We start from the raw sequence: 27337 nt of genomic DNA on the forward strand, positions 1-27337 counted from the left end.
TGGAAAGAAAATCAAAGAACACCGTGTCACTGTCAATCACCAAGCCGCAAATCAGGTCTTCAAGCCAAAAGATATCTAAATTTCCTAAAATAAGAATCTCTATTTTGGGAAGAACCACACCTGGCAATTCCAAGCTATGCTCTTCATAATACCATCTATGCTGTATTTTTATGTTCTCTACCACATTAGAAAACACATAAGGGAATTCCACTTCCAGAAAGATGGTACAGACATACTGTGCCTAATGGTCTCACTAAGTGCAACTAAAAACACTGAATATTTGACAGTCTGATTGATGCTTCTCTGTCTCTGGATAGAGGGAAAGTAGGGGAGGGTGACAGTAGGGGGACAGATCAACCAAAGGATTTGTATGCATGCATATAAGCATAACCAATGAACACAGACACCAGGGGGATGAGGGGATGAGCGGGGAGGGTTGGGGGACAATGGGGAGGGGGAAAAGGACACATATGTAATACCTTAATAATAAAAATAATAAAAAAACACTGAATATTATATATAAAACAATCATAAGACTGTGAACATTACAAATAAAATTGACTAACTAAGGTCTTTAGGATGTAAGGAAGAACAATACAGTGGTGAGCTCCCTGGGTTTCCGTTTTGAATTTTTTTTTTTCAATCCTCACCTGTAGGATTAAATTTTTAATTGATTTTTAGAGAGAGAAAGAGAAAGAAAGAGAGAAACACCAATGTGAGAGAGAAACATCGATCGGTTGCCTCTTGTACGCCTGACCAGGAATTGAACCTGAAACCTAGATATGTACCCTGACCAGGAATCAAACCCACAACTTTTTTGGTGCACGGGACAACGCTGCAACCAACTGAGCCACAGGGCTTAGGTTTACTTTTTGCCCCACAGATCGTAGACTTGGAACTGAAGAAGCCAGCAATCCAGATATGCCAACAGGGCACAAACAACTAAGTCCCAACAAAAGCCAGCTCTCTCTAGCCAAAAGATCAGGAAAGGGGCAGCATAGCAAGACAGAAAACTTTTAGACAATAATTGCTCTACATGAGCCACAAATGACAGAAATACACGACCCTACACCTGCTAAGGCCAAGTGTAGAACCTAGACTACCACCCTCACCAGTCTGTGAAGATGACCCACAACCCCCTCAATGAAGTAGTATCAGAGGACAAGTAGGGAGCTGGGGTTCTTATCTAATCAGGTGGTAAAAAGTCCCCCCTCCCCACACCCAATACAGAGAATCAGTGGAAATCAACTATATTTTTATATATGAGCAACAAACATATGGACACTAAAATTAAAATATTTTTATATACTACAAATAAACATGTAGACACCAAAATTAAAAAGACAGTATCATTGCCTTGCCAGGTGGCTCAGTTGGTTGTGTTTGATCACCAGTCAGGGTGTGTACAGGAGGCAATCGATCTCATGTAGATGTTTTCCTCTCTCTCCTCCCCTCTCTAAAAATCAACAAAAACATATCCTTGGGTGAGGATAAAAAATACAATATCATTTACAATAGTTTAAAAAATCAAACAGTTAATTGTAAATCTAATAAAACGAGTCCAACACATGTATGCTGAAAACTACAAAATGCTGATGAAAAAAAATTGTAAGTTCTAAATAAAGGAAAAGACATACTATACAGTGTTCAAGAACTAGAAGACTAAATATAAAAAAGTTGTCAATTTTTTCCAAATTGATATGCAGATTTAATACAACTTTTTTAAAAATCCTAGCAAGATTTTTATAGACACAGAAGATAGAGACAAGATTATCCTAGATTTCATATGGAAAGGTAAAGAAACTAGAATGGCTCAAATAGTTTTGGAAAAGAAGAATGAAGGGTGAGAAATCAATCTAGATGATTTCAAGGCTTACTATATAGCTACTAGTGGCCTGGTGCACAAAATTCGTGCACAGGGGAGGGAGTGGGTGTCCCTCAGCCTGGCCTGCACCCTCTCCAATCTGGGACCCCTCAGGGTATGTCCGAGTGCCAGTTTAGGCCCGATCCCTGTGGAATCAGGCCTAAACCGGCGTTCAGACATTCCTCTCACAATCTGGGACCTCTGGCTCCTAACCGCTCACCTGCCTGCCAGCCTGATCACCCCCTAACCACTCCCCTGCTGGCCTGCTCGCCCCCAACTGGCCCCCCCGCCAGCCTGATCACCCCCAACTGCCCTCCCCTCCTGGCCTGATCGCCCCTAACTGCCTCTGCCTTGGCACCGCCACCATGGCTTTGTCCAGAAGGACGTCTGGAAGGTCTCCCAGCCTAATTAGCATATTACCCTATTATTAGTATAGACTAGTGGCCCAGTACACGAAATTTGTGAACGAGGGGGGGGGGGGTGTCTCTTAGCCTGGCCTGCACCCTCTCCAATCTAGGACCCGTCAAAGGATGTCCTACTGCCGATTTACAGGGATCGGGCCTAAACCGGCAGTTGGACATCCCTCTCACAATCCGGGACTGCTGGCTCCTAACTGCTCACCTGCCTGCATGCCTGATTGCCCCTAACCACTCTGTCTGCCAGCCTGCTCGCCCCTAACTGCCCCCCGCCGCTGGCCTGCTTGCCCCCCGCCAGCCTGATCACCCCAACTGCCCCCCGTGCCAGTGTGCTCGCCCCCAACTGCCCCCCCTGCTGGCCTGCTCGCCCCCAACTGCCCCCCCCGCCACTGGCCTGCTCACCCCCACCTTCCCTCCCCACTGGCCTGCTCGCCCCCAACTGCCCCCCCTGCTGGCCTGCTCACCCCCACCTTTCCTCCCCACTGGCCTGCTCACCCACAACTGACCCCCACTGATGGCCAGATCACCACCAACGACCCCTCCCACCAGCCTGATCACCCACAACTGCTATCCCATCCTGGCCTGATCACCCACAACTGCCCTCCCCTCTTGGCCTCTAACCGCCTCTACCTCAGCCCCACCACCATGGCTTTGTTCAGAAGAATGTCCAGAAGGTCTCCTGGAAGGTCTCCCAGTCTAATCAGCATATTACCTTTTTATTAGTATAGGTAGAGGCCTAGTGCACCGGTGGGGGCCGGCTGGTTTGCCCTGAAGGGTGTCCTGGATCAGGGTGGGGGTTCCCTTGGGGCGTGGGACAGCCTGGGCGAGGGGCCTGTGGTGGTTTGCAGGCTGGCCATGCCCCCATGGGGTGAGGGTCCCCGCTGGGGGGTCATGGCCAGCCTGGGTGAGGGGCTGAGGGCTGTTTTCAAGCTGGCCACACCCCCTTCAAGGTGTGGGTTCCTGCTGGGGTGCTAGGCCAGCCTGGGTGAGGGGCTGATGGCTGTTTGCAGGCTGGCCATGCCCCTCAGCGGGGACCCTCACCCCATGGGGGTGTGGCCAGCCTGGGTAAGGGGCTGAGGGCTGTCTTTTTGTTTTTGTTTTTGTTTTTTTAAATATATTTTATTGACTTTTTACAGAGAGGAAAGGAGAGGGACAGAGAGCTAGAAACATCGATGAGAGAGAAACATCGACCAGCTGCCTCCTGCACACCCCAAACCGGGATGCGCCCGCAACCAATGCACATGCCCTTGACCGGAATCGAACCTGGGACCCCCCAGTCCGCAGACCGATGCTCCATCCACTGAGCCAAACCGGTTTCAGCTGAGAGCTGTTTTTAGGGTGGCCATGCCCCCCGGTGAACCAGGCCCCCAGCCACTCCTTCAGTGGCGGCCAGAGTGTGTGGGAAGCTTGGCTTCCTCCATCACTGGGGGCAACCCAAGCCTCCTGCTCACTCCAGCTCTGTGGCCACCGCCATTTTTGTTGGGTTAATTTGCATACTCGCTCCTGACTGGCTGGTGGGTGTAGCGGAGGGATTGTCAATTTGCCTGTTTCTCTTTTATTAGTGTAGTGAGTAAGGATATATTATATTGGTGGAGGAGCAGACACAGAGATCAATGAAACAGAGAACAGAGAACCTAGAAACAGATACATATAAATATAGCCATCTAATTTTTGACCAAGGCACAAAAGCAGGTCAATGGGTGAAGAATTGCCATTTAAAACTAATGGTGCTGCCCTAGACAGTTTTGCTCAGTGGCTAGAGTGTTGGCCTGCAGACTGAAGGGTCCCAGATTCGATTCTGGTCAAGAGCACATGCCTGGGTTGTGGGCTTGTTCCCCAGTAGGGGTCATGCAAGAGGCAGCTGATCAATGATTCTCTCTCCTCATTGATGTTTCTATCTCTCTCCCTCTCCCTTCCTCTCTGAAATCAATAAAAATATATATTTAAAAAACTAATGGTGCTGAAGCAACAGGACATCCATATGCAAAATAAGACTTCACATCATATATAAAAATTGACCTAAGATTCACATCATATATAAAAATTAACTCACAATGAATAATAGACTGAGGTGTAAAACACAAAACTATACAACTTTTGGGGGGCGGGGGGATGTACAAGAAACTTTAGAATTTAGGGCTAGGTTAAAAATGCTTAGACTTGGATTTGACACCAAAAGTCCAACCATTAAAAGAATGATAAAGTGAAATCCATCAAAATTTAAAACTTTTGCTTGGCCAAAAACCTTATAAAGAAGATTAAAAGATAAGCTACAGACTGGAAGAAAGTATATGTCAAATACATATCTGACAAAGGACTAGTATCTAGAATATATGTATAAAAACTTTCAAAATGCAAAAGTAACTATTGAACATGCAATTATCATTATGGTGCTATAATTGCACTCCTGGGCATTTCTCCAGTGGAAATGAAAACTAATTCACAAGAAAATAGGTACATGAATGTTCATAGCAGCTTTAATTCATAATAGCCCCAAACTGGAAACAACTGAGATGAATTTCAACATGTGGTTACATACACAGTTATATCTTTACACCATAGAATACTATTCAGAATAAAAAATTATTGATACAATAAGTTACATGAATCTCTAGATAATTATGCTGAGTGAAAAAAAAAACACACATAACACTCTTGAAATGACAAAATTATAAAAATGGAGGACAGATTAGTGGTTGCAAGGGGGTGGGGACAAGAGGGAAGTGGCTGTGGCTATGTAAAGGGCAACATGCCCTGGCTGGTGCTGCTCGGTGGTTAGAGTGTCTGCCCAAGCACCAAAAGGTCACGGGTTCAATTCCTGGTCAAGGGCACATACATGGGTTGTAGGTTTGATCCTGGCCCTGATGGGGCCATGTACGGGAGGCAACAAATTGATGTCTCTCTCTCACATTGATACTTCTCTCTCTTTTTGTGTCTCTGTCTCTCTCTCTGTCTCTGTTTCTACCTTCTTCCCTCTTTCCCTCCCCCTCCCTTAGACTCTCCTTAAAAAATCAATGGAAAAAATTTCCTGAGGTGAGAATTAAAATAAAAAACAAACAAATAAAACAAATAAACAAAATACAGGTGAGTACTGTGTGCTTCTTTGTGTTCTCAATTCTTGGGTGGAAAGTGTCTCCTGTGCAGGGCGCCTTGGGTTAAGGTTACCAAGTCCGCTTTTACTTTCACTGTACACTCCTCCGTAGCTGGTATCATTCATTCTGGAAGCTTCAATTACCATATGCCAACGATTGCCAAGTTTATATTTCAGCCAGTTCCTCTCTTCTGAAGTCCAGATATATTTTACTCATAAATGAAAATATAATCTAGGTATCTTATAGGTCCTTCAAGCTCAACATGTGTCCATTGAAACACATCGTCTTCTCCCGACAGCCTCCAGTTCTGCTTCTCTCGTGGCTTTCCCTGTTTTGGTGGTTGTCACTATATCATCAATGCACCAGATGCTAAACCTAGTGTGCGGTTTCCCCCTGTCTTACTCCTATACATCTAGTCAATTATAAACCACCATTAATTAAAGTTCCTAAATTCCCACCACCACCACCACCTGGCCTAAACTACCACTAGAACAATCTCTTGAATGATTTCTGCACCCCCCATTTATGCCTTCCTCCAAAGTATCCCTCCTGTAGCAATCAGACCGATCTTTACAAAATGCAAATCCAAACAACACACTCCCTCGATTAATACTTTTCAGTGTTACCCACTAGGTTTGGCATAATCTCATCAAAGCACACAAAATTCCACATCATATCACCCTTTTTGTTCTTCTCTGAACTCCAATAATAATAGATTCTTCTAGTTTCTCTTAGGTATCCTGCTCTTTTTCACCTCACATCTTTTGCACTTCCTCCTATCACTCCCAGCCCTTATAAATCTACTCGTAAGATCTTTTCTTAGCCATCCCTTTCTCCAAGATGAGTTTTCCTGAGCCCCCAAACTAGGATAAGTCCCTTAAATAGGAATAAGAAAACCTACACAACTTCAAATAAATCTAATTAAAATGTTTTAATAAAAATAATCAAATAATTCTAAGATTTATGCAAAGATAATATCTTAAGTCAATATATTATATCTCGATGTAAAAATCACACATATTTGCTTGGCGCTTTATTTATGTTAACTTAGGTCTACTTGCTACAACCCCTGATATCCATTTTCTCAGGAGCTTTCTATATACAGAGAAGAAGAGTAGTAATTCTAGTAAAAGGCTTTGTCATTCATAATCAAACTATGACTGTGATCTCAGATTTCCACCCTCCAGAGCTGCAGAAATAAAGGTTTGTTGCTTATAAGCCACTCAGTCTATATTTTGTCACAGCACCCTGCACTAACTAAGGCAGAAAACTGGTACTGAAAGTGTGGTGCTGCTATAACGAATACCTAAAAATGAGAAGCAGCTTTGGCACTGGTTAATGGGTAGAGGATGGAAGAGTTTTGGAGTGCACTGCAGAAAAATCCCATATTACTGTGAACAGACAATTAAAAGCAATTCTGGTGAAGGCTCAGAAGAGAACAGAGGTAGAAAAAAACCTGTCTTCCTAGAGAAAACCTAAGTGGTCATGAACAGAATGTTTATGGAAATATGAAAAGTAGAGGCCATTCTGATGAGCTCTTGGAAATAAGGAATATGTTACTGGAAACTGAAGGAAAGGCCATCCATGTTGTAAAGTAGCAAAGAACTGTTCATGTCCTAGTATTTTGTGGAAGACAGAATGTGTGAGTAAGGAAAGTCTGAGTGATGAAATTGGATGTTTGGCTAACCTTTTTCTAAGCAAAGTGTTGAAAGTACAGATTGGCTCCTCTTGAATGCTTATAGGAAAATGCAAGCAAGAATGACTTAAAGATGGAATTTTTAATCAAAAGGAAAGCAGAAAGTTAAAAAATTAGAAAATTCTCAACTTATTAATATTATAACAGTGTCTTAGAAGAGAACACTAAGGGTGTGACCAAGAGACCTTTGGATAAAGAGATTAGTATGGGTGTGAACCAGAATTTATTCAGCCACCCCAGCAGAAAAGCAGCCAATCTGAACTGAAGGGGAAGGAGACAAGAATGAATGAAGGTTGGTTGTCAGACTTCTTAGAACATACAGGATGGAACCATAGAGATATTCTACTGGGAATGTGTGATATTCCTCAAGACAAGGGAAAACGGACTCCAAAGGCAATTTAGAGATCATCAGGGTTTCCTCCTCACTTTCAAAAGGGGCCAGGACATTCCCTGGGTTTCAAGAGACCAGAAGACCTCCCACCCAAAACAATGGGAGCCAATGGGGGAGTGGCTACTTCTATTTAGATTTCAAAGGATCAAGCTGCCTATAGGGGCAGAAGGAAAGCTGAGGACGTGGCGAAGAAGAGGCCACCACAGAGACACCACCAGGGCAACACCCAATAGAGCTGAAGGAAAAAGGCTAAAGCTGCCAGGTAACCCCAAACCAAAAGAACCACAGGAATACCATTCCAGCTTGGAACAGTTGCTGTATGGGCTACACCCAGAAAAGTGATAGGGGCCGGGTTGCCCTGAGTGTGTCCAGGAGGTAGGACTTGCTCCAGTGGGCTTGGTGAGCAGACCATTGAGTTAAAGATTATTCTCTAACCTTAAGATTTGATGTAATTTGCCCTATTGAGCTTTTACTTGCTTGGGGTCTATCATACCCCTTTCTTTCCTATTTTTCCCTTTGTAAATGTGTTTAATTATATGCCCATCCCATCAATATATTTGGGAGTATATAAGTTGTTTGTTTTCACAGGTTCGAGTTGAAGAGGAATTTGTCTCAGGATGAACCATACCATTAGTCTCACCATGTCTAATGTAGGTAACATTTAGATGAGACTTTAGACTTTTGAGTTGATGCTAGAACTAGTCAAGACTTTTGAGTAGCTGGGATGGAATGAATGTATTTTGCATACAAGGAGGACATGAATTTGGGGGTCTCAAAGGCAGAATATTATGGCCTGAATGTTTGTTTTCACACAAAATTCATGTGTTGAAATATTAATGTACAATGTGATGGTATTAGGTGGAGCCCTTGAGAGGCACTTAGGTCATGAAGGTAAAGCCCTCATGAGTGGGATTAGTATTTTTATTTTTTTTAAGGCCACCACTTAAAAGTCCTTTTTTAAAATAAAAATATTTTTTCAATTACAGTTTATATTCAATATTATTTTGTATTAGATTCAGGTATACAGCATAGGATTAGTGTTTTTATAAAAGAGAGCTCCCTTAATCCTTTGCTCATATGAGGATACAAGAAATCTGTGACCCAGAAGAGAACCCTCACCTGACCATGCTGGCACCCTCACCTCAGAATTCCAGCCTCCATAACTATGAGAAGTAGATGTTTGTTGTTTATAAGCCATCCAGTCTGTGGCATTTTGTTATAGCAGCCTAACAGACTGAGACAGACTGTTTGTTATTAACTATGAATACTTATAGCAACCAGTACATTATTTTCTTGCAATTCTTTATCATTTTATATGCTTTAAGGACAACTTCATATATATTCAAACTTTTCTGGAGGTTAACTTCACTGTGTAAAAAACACATGTTTTAAAAATAAATACCAAAGTTCAGTTATCCAGCATTCTTTCTAAAGTTGGATGAGCTCCACCCAGTTTCTTAATAATAATAAAAACAATCACAAAAAGAAAAGCACATAGAAAAACAACTGCTGGGATATGCCATGTATAAAGTGATTTGGTTGAAGTTTTAGAAGTCTGTAAGTACTCTCTAAATAGTAATTTAGAGAGGTTAGGTTTTGAGGCCTTTACATTTTAATATTCTACAACAAGAAGTATTTGCAGCCGAAACCGGTTTGGCTCAGTGGATAGAGCGTCCGCCTGTGGACTGAGGGGTCCCAGGTTCGATTCCGGTCAAGGGCATGTACATTGGTTGCGGGCACATCCCCGGTGGGGGGTGTGCAGGAGGCAGCTGGTCAATGTTTCTCTCTCATCGATGTTTCTAGCTCTCTATCCCTCTCCCTTACCCTCTGTAAAAAATCAATAAAATTATATTTTTTAAAAAATAGAAGTATTTGCAATAAATCTGTATTTCCCAATACATATGTTTTTTTCTGACATCTCATCTTTGATTTCAAATTAAATACGGATACATTGTACTGAGTACTACTCAAGAATTAACTAAATCCACTAGTAATCACATCTTAATCTATGTGTCATATCACATTTTTTAAACTGTATTCTTTTATATGGCTAATGTATACATGGCTCATGGTTCTTTGAACATTTAATTCTCATTTTCTGTTAAAAACATCTGGTTAAAAGCATCATTTTGAAGCATAAAAATAATGAAGGGGTTACAAGAATGGATTTCAGGACATGAGATAAGAGGAACCACCATGTAAAAATACAACCACTATTAATCAAAGTAATTTAAATATCCTTACAAAACAGAAAATAGACACTTGGGACTACAAAAGAAGCAAGAGATGCTCTAAAAGTGCAGTTTCACAGCTGATACTCTCTGCAAGCCTCTGGCTAATAAAGGCAGGTGTTTCCAAACTGTAGAAGTGGACATGCAATCAAAACTATATTGGCCAGAAAAGGAACCTAGTCTGATTGACTAAATTTACTTATAAAGCCTTGTTGTTTCAACCACTGCTACTGAAAACCTTTCCAAATGTATTAAGGTATACTTTGATACTTTAGTAAGTACAGCATAGTGAATATAATTAAATCACTGGTGACTGCAGGTCTTATCATACATTAGGGCCAGCCTTGTTGTGAACATCAGTTTTCATTGGAACCTAATGAAGATGTGGACATGGGGCTAGATGAATACAGACCAGCCCTAGGCTATTCATTCTTTGGATGCTCTTCTTTTTTCTTTCTTAAAAACTAAATGGTTTTAAATCAATTTTTAAAGGGGAGGAAAGGGACTTATTTTCCTCCCCTTTAAAAGCTGGAAAAATAAACCTAGTTATCTGAGCTTTTACTATATCACTGGAGCTTTTCTAAAGTAATAGGTATTCTTGAAAAAGCTGTTCCATTTCAACACTGTTAAGGAAATGAGTGCCCAAAAGCAAAGCTAGGGGAAAGAAAGATAAAATCCAGTTCCTATGTGGAGAAGAAAACAATACTGAAGAAAGCTGTGCAATATCCAGTTATTTACTAAGCATGTTTATGTACTAAATGCATTGCCAAGCACTAAGGATACAGCAAGCCTTTCCTGCCTGGGCCTCAGTTTCTTCATCTGCAAAATTGGAAAACAGACATATATACCTCTCCCTTAATATATAAAACTTTTGCATGGTATAATTCATTATAAGCAAGGCAGTATTACCATCAGTTGTGTGGAGGGCGATAGGGCATGAGTAACTTTCCAAGCGGAATTAGGATGCCCAAACTCCTAAGAAAACTATTCTCTGCAGTTAACTTAGTAATGCTAGCTAGTCATTTACTCCTCTTTTATTGTTCTGGGCAGAACACTAAATGAAAAACAAATCAAAATTTGATTTGGTTTATTTTAAGGGATTAAGTATTAAATGTCCCCAAAGAGACAGTGAAGCATCCACGGAGGCTTTATTTCCTTTCAGTTTTCTTCAAAGTCTTATCCTAAATGACAAATGGCATCAGCACTTATGGTCTGATCCTCGGAGCACTGGAGGGGGGACCAGTGGAGCTTGTGGTGGGTCCGAGCTTTGACAGTAGTAAGATCCTAGGCATGTCACCTGCTCATCTGCAAAATATTTCCTTCTACTTACCTCACTAAATAAGAATGTCATGACAAGTTCAATACATTGCCTTTTAAAATAAAAATAGTTCAGGAGAATACCGTGGATATAATGTATTTTGATTTTGGAAAAGCATTTGACAAAGTATTTGAGGGAGAGCAGAGTGTGCTACCCCAAAATCTGCCTTTTGGGGATACTGATCATTTTAAGCTGATTATTTTCAAGAAACAAAAGACTCAAAAATAGTATTTTACGTACCTGCCTAAAGAAGTTTGGATAGAAAAATCTGCTTAAAGGAAGGGAGCTATCTATCACCTTATTGTAAGTCTGTTAGCATCCCCTCTGTGTCCAATTCTTTAAAGTCCTGGACCACTTACCTTCCTCTCCTTAGTCCAAAATGGCTATAAGCCTCAACTGACCAATTTGTCCTTGGATGCCATATTCTTCTGGAGCCCCCATATGTATATATGTAATAAACTTGGTTATTTTATCCTGGTAATCTGTCTTTTATCAATTTTACTATTAGACCAGCCAGAGGAACTTAGAAAGGTAGAAGGAAAATTATTTTTCCTCCCCTACATATCAAATACAAACATTAACACAGGCTATCTAGTCAAATGGGTTCTTTGAACAGCAAGCACTGAGTGATGAATTAGAAGGAACACTGGAAAACGAAAGGTCTAGATCACTCATTAAAATTGCTGCTATATGCACATTATAACCTTTTGACATTCAGTTTGAATACATCCCTCTTCTTGTGTGGGATAACTGATTCATATTTCATAAGCATAAATGTAAATCTGAAACTATAGTTTAAAAAAATTTACAGGCATGGAGTAGGAGAGTCCTGACTTATGCACAGTTCATGTGAAAAAGAACTAAGAGCTTGAGCTGAGATCAAACTCACCATGAGTTAACAGTGTGACATGGCTGCCAAAAAGCAAATGTAATCTTTGACAGAAGTATAGTGTCCAGAACAAGAGAGTTACAGCTTAATGTATTCTCTGCATCCTGTGCTAGGCACTACATATCTAGTTGCCAGGGCATCCTATTTAAGAGTGATACAGCTCTGGCCAAGGTGGCTCAGTTGGTTGAAATGCCATCCCGTACACCAAAAAGTCTTGGGTTCGACTCCCCATCAGGGCACATTCACAGGTTGCAGGGTCCATCTCTGGTCAGGGTGTATAAGGGAGGCAACCAGTCAATGATTCTCTCCCTCCCACTTCTTCTCTCTCTAAAAATAAATAAAAAACATATCCTAGGGTGAGGGTTTAAAAACAAACAAAAAACAACAACAGTGTGATACTGTCAAAAAAGAGCAATTCCATGACAGGAAGAGACCAGAATGGGAAAGAATCTAGAAAGCAAGTCCTGAAGACTGAAGGAACTAGGACTATTCAGTCTAGAAAAGCTAAGTCTTGGGGGAGAGATATTAAATATCTCTTGAGCTTCAAGTGACAAAGTTCAGACCTAAGAGGGCACATACCAAAGCAGACCTGGTGTTGATCCATAACAGCACCCAAAACAGCATGGGCTGCTTCACTACTGAGGATGTTCATTCAGGAAATGCAACTATTGCCAACCTGGCTGCACATTATGAACAACTGGGAGCAGCTTTAAGTCTTTCATTGCTCAGGCCCCACCCCCGACCTATTAAATTAGAATCTCTGGGGCAGGGCCTGGGCAATGGTAGGTACTAAAAGTTCTCCAGGGGTTTCTAATGTGCACTTGAGAATGACCAAGTTAATAGGATCAGGATGGCCACCTGTCTGTGTGGTGGAGAAGGGATTCCTTCTCAGAAGCCTGGATAAGGTTTACTTCCCAGACCTTTTGTTCTAGAACCTTTTCCATTTTCAACTTATTAACAATAACCTCTATGATCATAAAGATTAACTCTCCGTGCACAATTCTGAGAAGAAATGAAGTTTAAATGGCACAGTCTCATAAAGGGAAAATTTTAGGCTGACTTATAATCTCTAGTTTATTCTATTCATGAATAAGAGCTTTCAAAGATTTAAGCACTACCATCTTTGTGGAAAAGGGCAACAGTACAGGCACGTTTATATGTTGATAACTTAAACAACTTAACTCCAAAGTTTTGTAAAATAAATTTAAAACATGCTAGCATTCAAGAATTCTCAAGTTTCTTACATAATAAAATAATTCTTATAATCAAGCAGAAACTACTTTGTAGTTCAAACGGTCTTTGCCACACTATCTTATTCAAGGTACATGACAAATTATGTTATATTTTTCTCTAAAATTTTTTATAACAGGATAGCCTGAGTACTTCGTAACCACTATACAGTTCTCCACATTTCCTTTGGTGTTGGTTATATTCTTATTATTAATCCCACTGAATAGAAACGTTTATGCATATTCCCTAATTTCCTTTGAAAAGATACATCCATATGTGTTCAAAAGTCTTCTGGCCATAACATAGGTCAGGCGTCCACTCTAGTGGGTGGGATTATGATTTTAAATTTTAGTGGCCCCTCCTGATTTTTCCACTTAGCCAAAACACACCCTCTAAACTTTAAAACTTTCACTTTATGTTAAGGTAAATCATCAACTATTTCCTTTTACTTTCGCCATCTGTCGAGGCAAACGCTCCTAAAGAATCTGAAGCTTCTTCTAGGCTACTGGAAGTCTCGCTCATTAATCTTCGTCACGTGGTTCATAAATAATGAGAGAGGTATTAAAGATCATCATCTTGTTTACAGACAAGCACCATCAAGAGAGCCTGGAATAACACCGTGGATTTGACTAGACATATTCAGCCTGAACGAGCATTTCAGGAGTCCTGATGTGGGCACTAAGCACACATTTAACATTTCACCAAGAGCTGGTTAACTGTACCACGTTTAAAATTAACGACTGCCCTTGCGATATCAAAACACTAGAGAGAATTCCGACCTTACAGCCATCTGAGCAGCTGCAGGGCGGACAGTCTGCTCCACAGCCAACAGTCACCTTTCCATTTCCAAGCACATACCTCTCACAGAAATGTTTTCAGTGCAGCAGTCTACAGAGCTGGTTGTAACACCGGCAAGATGTGACAACAAAATTCATGATGATTTTGCTTTTTCATCAGCCTGCCCCTTCCTTTTTTTAAAATTCTTCCCTCCCCCTGCATCCCCCAAAGAAAACCAAACCAACAATACTTCACAAAACCTGACTCAGACTTATGAATATAATGCTTTCAGTGAAAGCAGACCAGCTTTATAGGAGAACCGCTTTCAAGAGAAGCAGGAAGCTGATCTGAGCAGCAGAGAGAGCAGGGATGGGGCGGAGCAGAAAGAAACTGAGCTGGGGGGGGGAAGCGAAGCACAGAGTCCTGGATGCTTCTAGTTACTTATTGACAGTTTCATCTTATAGCACAGATTTATGAACGGGGTGAGCATCTGTCCGGCCGTACCTTTTCTCTCTCTTACGAATCTCTGTCAATCTGGGAAACTATTACACAGGGGAAAGTAAGGCCTTACAGCCTCGCCAGAGCCCAGTTGCAGGGAAATGATGTAAGCTTCCCACCTCCCACCAGCCCCAGCTCTGCCAATCCACCTCTACCCTGACCTGTTAACATCCCCCCTCCCCCAAAGCCTGCCTTGCAGGGCCCCAGGCAAGCTTTCCGTGTCCTACTGTGCCACAGAAAGTACTTGCCAGGGGATGAGGAGTATTTTTGTTTTGAGAAAAGTCTTCAATGAAAAAGCAAATGTCTCTCCGTCAAAAATAATGCTGAGTCAACAAAAGCTCGGTCAAGCCCCAGAAAAACTAATATTAAATAGGATTGAGGTAATGAATGCAATTTAGCAAAAGGCAACAAACAGAAGGTGTGATGTAGCAAAGGGTGTAATAATAAGAGTTAGGAGACCCCAGTTCTACTACTCTAATACCAACTCTGTGACCTTGGACGACTGACTTAATCTCTCTAGTTTCGCTTTCTGCAAAAGGAAAGAGTTAATATAAATTATATCTGAGATCTCTTGTGCTGTTTTCAATTCATGAACTGATACTCAAAAGAAATAAGCACAGGCCAAAAAAATAATAATCTAACTGTGGCCAATTGTTTGTTGTTTACTAAAAACAGCAGTAAGTCCTTATATTGAGCTATTTAAGGTATGCTTTCCCAAAGTACTGATAAATGTGAGTAGGACTACCAAAAGATGTAGAGGGGGGAAAGTTACACAGGCTGTTCAAGTGTTAATCCTCATCTGGAGAATTTAGAGAGAATTAGGATAGTGAAGATGGAAAGGACACATTATATTAATTGTTGGGAAGCAATTAAGACCTATGACATTACCCTAGACAACTATTTACTAGTGTTCTAAGTTTAAAGGGGACACACACACACACACACACACACACACACACACATCAGGGATAGAAAAAAAATGTTTAAATTAAGAGCCAGTAATATAGTGGTTACTAGCCCAACAGTCTTCAAATTCCTAGAAGTCCCTGGGACTTCCCAAAGGATCTGAAGAGGACACAGGTAAGCAGACGGTAGATCAGTTTCCAGAATCAACTTTTCTAAATACCCTTCCCTGAAACTAATCTACTTGAACATGCCCCTACAGAACAGGTTTAACTTTCCCACTTTTCCTTTTCCAAGTCCCCTTCTCCCACTTTATAAAATCCAGGCACACAATTCACCCATCACAAATCTCTCTCAGAGGCACTGCTTGGGGGAGGAAAAAAAAACCTCTGGGCAGGACACAGGACACAGGAGAAATACAGGTGATGAAAAAGTGTATGGCCCTAATCACTCTTCTTTTGCAACTTCGGTACCTCTGCTATTTCTTTACTTGGAATAAAAGTAGAAGAGAACCTAATTTGGTTGTCAGCTGATAAATATTAAAAATATTTTAAATGATAGATCATTGTGATTTTGAATAGAAGCCAGAAGTTCAAAGAATTGACACAGCTTTATTAACACTCTCATCCTCTTCAAGTTATTTATGTAAACAAAATTCAACAGTGTATATATTTAAAATGAAAAACATGCTGTAATGAATAATATTCATCTACTAATATATAAGCTAATTAGAAGAAAATAATTAATATTGCATTAAGAGATATATTTCCAATAAAATTGTATTTTTCTCTAATATTATTTATCAAAATTTGTAATTCACACATATTATTATGATCAACTGTATACTAATAATCACTGTAATAACTTTTTTAAAATCACAGAGTCTTGTCACAGTAAATTAAATTTTATCACCAAAGTATGATAGGGTGATTAAAAATAGATTTTTAAACATAATAATACACAAGGATAAAATTTAGTGGGAAAAGTCTAATAATAAAGATTTCAGGAGAAAAATTAACACTAAAACTTCTGACTATTAAAAAGTAGTTTGTAAATGCATAGTGGTGTTTGACTCAAATATTACAGAAGGGTATGACAAATTTATTAAGAAATGTAGTATTTACAATCAACAATAATTATACCATACAAATGATTTAAACTTATGACAAAAAATTTAAATGTCAATGAGGGAATCCATAGTTTTCAAAATTCTTTTACTGGAGCGCAAATGTTTAAAGACCACTACACTGGTTCACCCTTCTTCCATTCCAAAGCACTTTTCAAGTGTCACTTACAGAGTTTTAGAAAAGAACCGCAATCTAGAACCTCAGGAAATGAGCCACTTAGAGCAACTAAGTTTTCCAGTTACTTCTGGTTATATTCTTTGAGTACCCTAGTAGTTTTGTCTCCTTATTTTAAACTTTTAAATGAAACTCTTCTTAAAATGGGGAACTCCTTCACACCTTCTTACACCATCCTAACATAATTTAAAATTGATTAGTGTTTCCCAATTATTACTAACACCAGTCCTGCTGAGCATTCATATAATGCTTCCCAAAACCTATGATGTTCCTCCTGCTTAGCTATATGCACTTCTGCCAGCAAGTGGGGGATGTGGGTTCAATTCCTGACCTGCCAATCACAAGCTGCCAGCCCCTGAGTAGGTAATGAAACTCCCTGAGCTCCAATTTTCTTCCCTATAAAAAGAAGTTAATCTCACCTTCTTGAACCATCTCCCACAACTGAGATGAGTTCACAGAAGTGAACAAGCATTCACTTACAGATTCCATACCAAGAAAACTTAAGTTTTTGGTGTACCCCCCCCCCCCTTTGGTCAGGCTCCTCCTTATCACTTCTCACCACTGACTGCCCGCATGAACCTCTCCTCACCATTCTAACTACTGCTATCGGTGTGGAAGTCAGCCAAAAAGCTAACTAGATATGTTTAATTCTCATAAAAATAATTTAAGGGACAGTGTTTTCTACTTACCTCCAGAAGCCATATGGGTTCTGGGTCACTGATATTGCTAGATAGATGGCTGAATAATGTATAAAAAGACATAACTCTATATTGTGTTCTATTCAAAAGCTCAATCTGCTGTAACAAAAGATTCACAGAAAGAGGAGGCCTAACATTTTCAGATGTGATTCTCTTTAGTATCAAATCCATCCACGACCCAACAACCAACACACTTTTATTACCTGCTCACTAAATGTTTTTACTTATGCTGTTAGGTAGTCCAAAATTTCAATTGGCATGCCAATTTAGTTACATCTAGTGCCCTAGAATCTTTCATTTCCAGAAATACAAAATAAACCTCTCACTTTCCAAAATAGCAAATAGAATTCAAATAACCTCAAAGAGAAGATAAGGTTTTAAAAAGTTAACTGATATTACCTATTCTGTCTATTTAAAATGTCCATATGGGGGGCTAGGCACTGTATTCTAGCCCATGAATTATTATGTAGTTACTAGTATTATAGTCTTGCTTGACCCTTTAAAGCAACTCTATGATTTCCAGGTTACTGATTATGAATCTGAGCCTCAAAAGTATTTAAGTGACTTGCTCAAGATCAAAAGGCAGGCAGTGAAAGCCAGAACTAGAACTCAATCCTGCAGAAGGATGGTCTAGCCAAGTCCCCTAGTGATGTGTCGGGCCCATGGAAACAGCTGGTATAGCTGCAGTGAGCTGTGGCAGCGTTCCTGCTGTTCTGTGACTCCCAGAGGGCTTCATGTTTTAGTCCAAAGGGCAGGCATTCTGGAGTCACACAGATCTGAGTTTGAATCCAGACCATGTTACCCTGGGCAAGTTATTTAACTTTTCTAAGCCTCAATTTCCTCATCTATAAAAGGTAAAAATAGTACCTACCAGGTTATTGTGGGGACTTAAGTGGTAATATCCTTAGCACTGCACCAATTACAAACTTGAGTCTACTAAATAATAACTAACAATTTTTAGCTATTATTATGTGACGTCTTAATTCATCTAATTCTCCCAATAATCCTATGGCATAATAGATATTATTATTATTGTTCCTGTTTTATGGATGAGAAAAACTTTGTCCAAGACAGGAAACACAATCTGCCTAGGTCAAAGAGCTAAGTGAAAGAGCTGCCACGGAGCCTAAGCAGTCTGAACAGCTGTAGACTAACTCTCTGGGAATGATTATGATAGCACGGCTCTTATTCTCTACATCACCATCATCATCATCTCCATCATCAACCTTCTTGACAGTCAGCCTAGAGGGCCTAAGGTCTATGGTACACCCTAGTGATGAGACATAAAGAGTTGAGAATTTGACTAAGTGAGGCTGACAGGAGTAAGGGCTTCAGGGAAGAAGTCAAGAAGGAAGCTGTTCCCTGGAAGAGAATAATGTGCAGCAGAATGGAAAAACTAAATGGTGGCCTGAAAGTGGGAACACAAAAAAAAATATCAGCTACTAGACAGGGGGGAAAAAGAGAAACTTAGCCTAAGAAAAGCAAACTTGTACCGGTACCTGTATTTATGAAACTTGATCAGGTGCCTAAAAAAATACCAGAAAGAAAAATGGCCAAAACCTGGCCTGTGGTATAATTTGGGGTCTATTCCCTGTCTACAAAATAACTATCTGACTCTGGGGGGGGGGGGGGGGGGGGGGGAAATGTGATCACTTTAATCAACTTTCATTGATGACCTGATACAAGCACAATAAAAACCATTTGACTCAAAAGTATCAGAACACAGTAAAATGTCCTTGTCATCTACTGAACTGCAAATTCGATTTCTTTGGCAAATCTTAAATCATATGCTCAGTGTTATTGCTGAGTTCCTTTGGATAACTGTGCTTTGGGCTTTTAACCCACATGATTTTCCTGTGGCTTTTGTCTAAATCTAAAGTCTGTTTTCTTCACTTAAAGAGATTGGCGGAAACCACAGTTTGCCCATTTCCTTCAGGCAGAGTTAGGCTGCGTGCTATGTGCTCCCAAATGCTCTGCATATGCCACCGAGGACTCTCACTTGTGACTACTAATCTGGTTTCTCCATTACCTTTTAAGATCCGGCAGAACAGAGAGAATTTGTGTTTTGTTCATCTTCACAACCCAAGCACATAGTACACTGTGTTGTACTCATTAAATGTTGAAAAAGATTAGTTGAAAGTTTTCAAACCTGTTTTCTGACTGAGGTTTCTTTTGCCACTGAGCTTACTCTAGAAGCCTATCTCTTTAGAGAGTGATAATCTTCAATCACCAAAAGTGATTAGGATTTAGTGGATTAGTGATTACTTCTCTGGCAACTGGTTGGGGAAATAAAAGAAAAACACCCTTGGGATGATGTTTCAGTCCCCTCTTTGTTGAACATATGCCCAGTACTCAGTTTTCAGACAAAAGATATGACTTAGGGTCATGACCACTTAAAATTTATTGACTAGCTCAAGGGGCTTTGTTTATCCCATAATACCCAGAGAAGTGCCCAGCACAAGGTCAGTATCAGATAAACACTTTTATATTGTTTGATTAATTGACTGCTGCTATTAGAACCACCACAGGACAAATGCAGACCTTGAACTAGCAACTAGGGTGTTAAAAAAGTTAGCAAAACACCAGTTAGCCTCTAAGAACAGATAATCCGCTTCTTAGAAATGTAAAATGATGATTAAATATCTATTAAAAATAAATCACACTTCTATTTTTTCTATATGTAGTTCTTTGAAAAAGGCAGTACCATGAGAACTTTTTAACTTAATCTAAAACAAACAAACAACTCTTCCATAAATTATACGGCATAATTTAACAGAAATGGGTGGCCCTTCGGGTATGTGTAGAGGGAGGGAGACTGAGCATAATGACATTCAATATTATTGAAATTTGGCAAATCTGATGGCTATAATAATAAATCTAAACATACTTATTGGAAGAAGCACCTGTGAGCTCCCCAAAATTGCACTTGCCCCTTTTGTTAATAAAACCTGAGCTCTGTGTGTCCTGGCAAACACAGCAAAATAAATAAACTTTAAAACTTCCAGTTTTAAAATAAAGTTCGATTTTTAAATGTTTCAAATCTCCCTAAGATTTCCTTACATTATTAGACTCTAAGAGATTTTAAGATTGAACATTCTTTAATGTTAGGCTGCTATTACACAAAAAATCAGTTTAAGGTATTTTAAAAAATCAGCAATCTCTTGGTGATCTTAACATACTTTTTTTTTAACCCAAAACATTGAGAGGGGGGAAAAAAGAAGAAGAAGAAGAAGAACAATAAGTAGATTACATTTTGCAAGCTGATAGGCTTACAAGTTTTCCCAAATATCAATGTCATACTAAACTGGGGGATTATTAACTTTTTGTTGTTGTTGTTTTTTGTTAATCCTCACCCAAGGATATTTTATCCATTGTTTTTTGTTTTTGTTTTTGTTTTTAGAAAGAGTGGAAGGGAGGAGAAGAGACAGAGAGAAACATCAATGTGAGAGAGACACACCAATTGCTTCCCACAAGCGCCCAGAGGTACATGCCCTTGGCCGGAATCAAACATGAGGCTCTTCAACCTCTAACCACCAAGCAAACACTAGCACTGGATTATTAACTTCTTGAAGGAGTTAATCTCTTTCATATAAGGCCAGGGTCATCACATCTACAAATTGTATCTACAATGCCAAAGAAATTCAAAGTAACATTTTTTGTTCCATAACGATTATAAAGGCTAAAAGGCATACATTTACTAGCAAGTTATAGATCCTCTTCACCACATAAAATATTTCCTTTTATTTTAATGAAATCTTACTAAGACATTTCAATTACCTATAGTCAAGTACTATGCCTCAAGGAAACATTTCTATTACTATCAAGACCCTTTAAAATAAATAGAATGTGATTAAGTAATTGGGGTGCTCCTTTTAATTGTGTTCAATTACTGTTAGATGTGACATTTGTTGATTTTTATAGTTCCTTACAAAATAAATGTCATATTTGGTAAAAATATATTCATTCTCTCAAATCAGATTACATATATAGTTTATTTTCATGTTCTTTTTAATCTGATAAATTTCCCCAAAAGAAATTGTACTCTAACTCTCTCTAGGTCTAAGAGGTTTCATATTTGAAAATCTTAATTTGCAAATGTTTTAGCAAGCCCCTTTTTGTTACACAAACATTTAAGATGGGTCTATACTACACTAAAATTTTTACTTACAAATATTTATATTTTACAGAAAAACTCACAAAGATTGAGAGAGATAAAACATCTCACCTACTTAAACTGAAAAGTCAAGATTTGAACTGGGTTTTCTTACTTAAAATCAGGAGCTTTTAGCACATACTGAAAAGTTTAAAAATATATGTATTCATCAATGCAGTATAAAATTGCTGGGGATTCAAGCTTCTAAAATGTCTCCCTTTCCTCCTACCCACTTTGAGCAGCTGATTATTTCTGCATCTTAAAACAAGTTTTCAAGCCTATTTCATTGGACTTGCACTGCTCTCCTGAATTCTCTGACCATCGTTTTCATCCATTTCAGTTTTTCATCCTATATAATAAAAGCCTAACATGCTAAGTGTCCGGTCGACCAGTTGGCTGTTCAACCAATCAAAGCATAATATACTAACGATATGCTAAGGCCACTCAACCTCTCACTATGATGTGCACTGACCACCAGGGGGCAGATGCTCCAACCAGTAGGTTAGCTTGCTGCTGGGGTCCAACTGATCAGGACTGAGCAAGACGGGCCAGACACGCCCTGGAGCCTTCCCGCAGTCCCTCCCCAGCCCCAAACATGCACTGGTGGGGACTTGGCCTGGCCTGTGCCTTCTCACAATCCAGGACCCCTTGGAGGATGTCAGAGAGTCAGTTTCGGTCCAATCCCACAGGCCAGACCGAAGAACCCGATAATTGGAAAATTATCTAAGTTCACTTTTTTTCTTTAGATAGGTGTTACAGGGTTGTTTGTTTTGTTGTGTTGTGTCTTTTTAAGTGACATTAGAGAGAAACATCAATTTGTTGTTCCACTTAGTTATTCATTCATTGGTTGATTTTTGTATGTGCCCTGACTGGGGATCGAACCCAGAACCTTGGGGGGATGACACTCTAACCAACTGAGCAAAATGGCCAGGGGGTTGTTATAGTTTTAAAAAATAAAAATTAAAGGCTTGCTTTAGAATTTAGAAAAAAGAAGAAGGAGATATATACCTTGAAAGCTAATTATGTGATTCTATATTTAATCTATGATTCCATCCTTAAGACTATGGGAATAAAATCTATCTGGAATAGATTTAAACTTTAGGAAATTGGCTGATACTCAAGAGTGGATACTGCCTGGAAACTGGAGGTATTACATGTAGTGTTAAGGAAGCAAGGTCATGAAAGGTCAGTGACTAAATTTCTAGCATTACTGAGGCTGAAAGCTGTGTTTTCTGTTGGGACCACACACAACCTGTGCTGTTATTGATGAGTGAAACCCCTGACCTAGCACTCCAAAGCTTAATTCCCACTATCTGCCCCAAACCCAAGTGGTGTGGCTTTTGATGATGGAGTGAATCTATATACATAAAAGCCTAAGCAACCATTACAACCGGTCAACCAGACCAGTAGACTGGTCGCTATGACACGCACTGACCACCAGGGGGCAGAAGCTCAACGCAGGAGCTTCCCCCTGGTGGTCACTGCATTCCCACAGCCAACTTCCCTTGGCCAGCCAACCTCCTGCAGTCCCTACCCCCGGCAGGCCGGCCCCAATCGGCCCTAATTGCCGGCCAGGCAGAGGGACCCCACCCATGCATGAATTCGTGCACCAGGCCTCTAGAAAATAAATAATCTCTCAGATGTGGTACAAAGAGGTAAGCAGCCCAACATGGTCACTGAAAGGGAAAATTTTATCTGTGTAGGTAGGATGTGCTATGGATAAAGTTTAAATTTTAAAGTGATTTAAGAGAGGGCCTGAGTAAAATAAGAGAGGTAAAGATTTAGAAAATTTAAGAAAAAATATATGCATATACAAATAATTTTCTGTTTAACCATACTATAAACCATATTCTAAAACTAATTATTTGATTTATAAAAAACCATCTCAAAACGGTTCCATGGAATGGTTATTTATAAAAATATTTTCAGGTGTTTACAAATATGCACTTTAAGTAAATACTTTATATTTGAAACTGCAAAATTCTATATGGTACTTGTGAAGCCATATATTCCTGAGGGGAAAGAGGGGGGATTAACACCTGTACAAAGGATGAAGAGATCATATTAGACCCCAAAATGATAAAAAGCACTAAAACAAAGGCATAAAGAAAGTAATCAAAATTCATGGAGCATGATACAAAATTTCTAGCCAACTGCGAAAATCACACTTTTAAAACAAATTTTGTTTTGCTAGATCTTGTCCATTTTCTAAATACATGTGTGCCTTTTCTGAGATTAAGAAGGCCAAAATTTTCAAAACATCTATCTACACTAATAAAAGAGAAATATGCAAATTGACTGTACCTCCACGACACCCATCAGCCAACCAGTAGTGATGGCAGGTTAATTTGCATACACAGGAGCAGAGTGGCCGGGCGGGACGCCTGCTATGAGGGGGAGGGTGGGGGGCAGAGGGAGCTACAGGAGCGGCACTCCAGCTGGGAGCGAGGACTTGCAGGCTCCCGGGCGGCCAGGAGTGAGGACTTGCAGGCTCCCAGGCGGCCGGGAGCGAAGCCAGGGGAAGGAAGGCCTATTCTTGCACAATTCTTCATGCAACGGGCTTTTAGTCCTACATAATCCTACATAATAAAGAGGTAATATGCAAATTGACTGTCACTCCAACACACAAGATGACCGCCCCCATGTGGTCAAAGATGGTTGCCCCCTTGTGGACACAAGATGGCCACCACAAGATGGCCAGCAGGGGAGAACAGTTGGGAGGGAGCAGGCCTGAAAGGGAGGGAAGTTGGGGGCAATCAGGCCTTCAGGGGAGAGCAGTTAGGGGTGACCAGGCCAGCAGGGGAGGGCAGTTGGGGGTGACCAGGCCTACAGGGGAGGGCAGTTGGGGGTGACCAGGCCTGCAGGTGAGGACAGTTGGGGGGGACCAGGCCTGCAGGAGAGGGCAGTTAGGGGCAATCGGGCCGGCAGGGGAGGGCAGTTAGGGGCGACCAACCGCATGGGGATGCAAGTTAGGGGTGAGCAGGCTGGCAAGGGAGGGCAGTTAGGGGTGACCAGGCCGGTAAGGGAGGGCAGTTAAGGGGCAATCAGGCTGGCAGGGGAGCAGTTAGGTGTCAATCAGTCTGGCAGGGTAGTGGTTAGGGGGCAATCAGGCAGACAGGCAGATGAGCAGTTGGGAGCCAGCAGTCCTGGATTGTGAGAGGGGTCTCAGATTTAAAGAGTGCAGGCTGGGCTGAGGGACACACACCCCCTGCATGAATTTCGTGCACCAGGCCTATAGTAGTACCTAATAATAGACAAATATGCAAATTGACCATACCTTCGCTATGCCCACGATTGGCCAGGAGGCGCGGGGGGGCGGGACTCGGGGTGGCCGGGGTGGCCGATTGGGCCGGCGGAACGCTGAGCTCCTGTCACCAGCGGCAGCTAGAGCTCAGCATCTGCACCATGGCTGTGCTGCGGCACAGAAGGGGCCTCTGGGGCAGCGAGCTCATGTCCCACCGCAGACCATCAAAAGCGGGGGAGCTGGGTGCCTGTCCGCTCAGGCACCAGGCCTTTCAGAAGCCTCCGCCGCGCTGGAGGCTTCTGAAAGGCCTGGTGCACCAGCGGACAGGCACCCAGCTCCCCCGTGATCGAAAGCGAAAGCGTGGGAGCTGGGTACCTGTCCACTCAGGCACCAGGCCTTTCAGAAGTCTCCGCCGCGCTGGAGGCTTCTGAAAGGCCTGGTGCACCAGCGATCAAAAGCAAAAGCGTGGGAGCTGGGTGACTGTCTGCTCAGGCACCAGGCCTTTCAGAAGCCTTCGCCGCGCCGGAGGCTTCTGAAAGGCCTGGTGCACCAGCGGACAGATACCCAGCTACCCTGCGATCGAAAGCAAAAGTGTGGGAGCTGGGTGCCTGTCCGCTCAGGCACCAGGCCTTTCAGAAGCTTCCACCGCGCCGGAGGCTTCTGAAAGGCCTGGTGCACCAGCGGACAGGCACCCAGCTCCCCCGAGATCGAAAGCGAAAGCATGTAGGGGACCCTATACGTGCATGATTCAATCATGCACTGGGCCTCTAGTATATATATATATATATATATAAAAGCCTAAGCAACCATTACAACCGGACAACTGGCCAGTAGCTATGATGTGCACTGACCACCAGGGGGCAGATGCTAAACACAAGAGCAGCCCCCTGGTGGCCAGTGCGCTCCCAAATCCAACCTCCCATGGCCAGCCAACCTCCCGCAGTCCCTCCCCCCAGCTTGTCGGCCCAATCAGCCCCAATCGCCAGCCAGGCCGAGGGACCCCACCCGTGCACGAATTCGTGCATCGGTCCTCTAGTGTATTGATAAATTCTGAGATATTTCTGTACTTGAGTAATAGTCAGGTTCAACTGCCCTCTCTTGATATCTTCCCAGAGGAAATGAAGAGCATAATTCCACTTCTGAAACTTTGAAAAAGTACTGCTATGTGGTACTGCTCAAAACCAAGTCAACAGTTAGGTTTCCCTTCTTTCTCTGGTGGAATTTCTTGAAGCTGTGCCAAGAATCATTTGATGACTTAAGCCAGTGCTGATGAGTTGGAAGCAGCTGGAGTATATGAATCAGTGGTCATTTCTCGGTTATATTTTAGTTTTTAAATAATAATCTGGAGGACCAAGTAACTTGATCAAGAAGGCACTCTGGGAGCAAGGGAAAGAGCACTGGATCAGGAGGACGCAGGAAAACTGGAGAACAGCTATAAATTAGGATTACACTGTTTTGACTTCAACCGTTCTCTAATTATTCTCTTCTATCTAATAACTTTGTTTTCTTGGAACTTTTATAACTTTTTAGAGAGTAAGGAACCAAGTACACTTCTTTATCTATGTCCGTAAGAACACAACGAAATAATGGTCAAATTGCAGATGTTCAAAGATAATGACTCACTGAGTATAATTAATGAGCTCAAATAATAAGATAAAATGGTTCCTCATTTTTCCCCACTAAAATCAAGTTTGCATTAAAAATAGGTGAAATAGCATAAAATGATGTCTAATGGTTCTAACAAGATATATCAAAAGGCTAAATGGAGGTAAATGGCAGAAATGAAAATAAGTATGTAACACACATCATCTCCAACTCTGAAAATACAGATGTTCTTTGTAAACATCGCTTATGTTATTTCTTAATTAATTTGGGAGATTTAATTCCTCACCTTCATGAATGCTAATAAGTACATAATACATGTGATTTTTAAATTAAAAGAAATAAATATTACCTATAACCACACCACTATTGACATTTTTGACTCCCAGTCTTTTTTCCTTTGTAAACCCAAAGCCTGGCACATCAATAGGTGCTCTGTGCTATATTCAATTTTTACTCCATTCTTTTTTACTCATATGTTAGTTTTAGAAAAAATAGCACAAGCATTTCTTTCTATTATTAAAAATATTAATAAACATAATCTTAACGGCCGAATTAAATATTTTTACTGAATTGGGAAATTCAGACACAGATAAGTTAAGCATTTTGAACAAGGTTATCCAGTTTATTGGTAACAAACTCAGATTTGAACCTAAAATGTGTGATTCCATGCTAATAACCAAATTGCTTCTCTGAATGCAATGTTATGCCATATCCCTCTGCTCCTTTGCATCTGTATCTCATTCAACCACTTTAGTGCCTGGGTTCTTTCCACACTAAATGACTACTCAATCCAGGCTGGCTTCCTTTCTGATCCTCCTACTCTCTACTCTTCCATCCTGCACCACCATGTGCCAGGCCCCTTCTCTTACTTTGTGAACATGTTTTTCATACAGCTCCCTCTGTCAGTCACTTCCTCCTCTCGCTACCTCCTCAAAGCCTGACCATCTTTTAATATCTGGATCATGCCCCCTCCCTTCCATAAAGTCTTACTGAACTATCAGAACCTTCGTTCATTCATTCAAATCATTCAA

General features: G+C 41.0%; 1 protein-coding gene across 13 annotated transcripts in view; it reads right to left on the reverse strand.

The window, feature by feature from the left end:
- The window catches only part of BBX (BBX high mobility group box domain containing), a 299144-nt gene that overhangs the window by 200698 nt on the left and 71109 nt on the right, over window positions 1-27337 (reverse strand). For 2 of the 13 annotated variants that reach the window (XM_079766285.1, XM_079766286.1), the window contains exon 1: window positions 13986-14104. The exons of the other annotated variants lie outside the window; for them this stretch is intronic. The gene's annotated coding sequence lies outside the window, so the exon portion shown is untranslated. Of the gene's footprint in view, window positions 1-13985; window positions 14105-27337 lie in introns of those variants that run through there. 13 annotated transcript variants of the gene reach the window in all.

The sequence above is a fragment of the Cnephaeus nilssonii genome (genome assembly GCF_951640355.1).
Source record: "Cnephaeus nilssonii genome assembly, chromosome: 3".
Classification (NCBI taxonomy): Eukaryota; Metazoa; Chordata; class Mammalia; order Chiroptera; family Vespertilionidae; genus Cnephaeus; species Cnephaeus nilssonii.